Here is a 231-nt window from a genome sequence, read left to right as displayed (position 1 = left end):
CCAACCAAGTCGTGCCGACTTGAAATTGAATTCGGCATTCAATGCCACATTCAACGCCTCTTCAAACGAGGACAGATATACACGGAAGACTTTCATTCTGGTCACGCCAGTGCGGAGGCCTTCCATAAAGACGGCCACTGTGACCGCCTCGGGAAGGGGATCTGCTGACATCCCGGCAATGTGAGTGCACATCTCTTGGACAAAGTCCACCAACTCCTTGTTGCCCTGTTG

Source organism: Plasmopara halstedii, assembly GCF_900000015.1.
Source record: "Plasmopara halstedii genome assembly, contig: Scaffold_658, whole genome shotgun sequence".
Classification (NCBI taxonomy): domain Eukaryota; phylum Oomycota; class Peronosporomycetes; order Peronosporales; family Peronosporaceae; genus Plasmopara; species Plasmopara halstedii.
The sequence above is the reverse complement of the archived record's forward strand: the minus strand, read 5'-3'. Positions refer to the sequence as shown.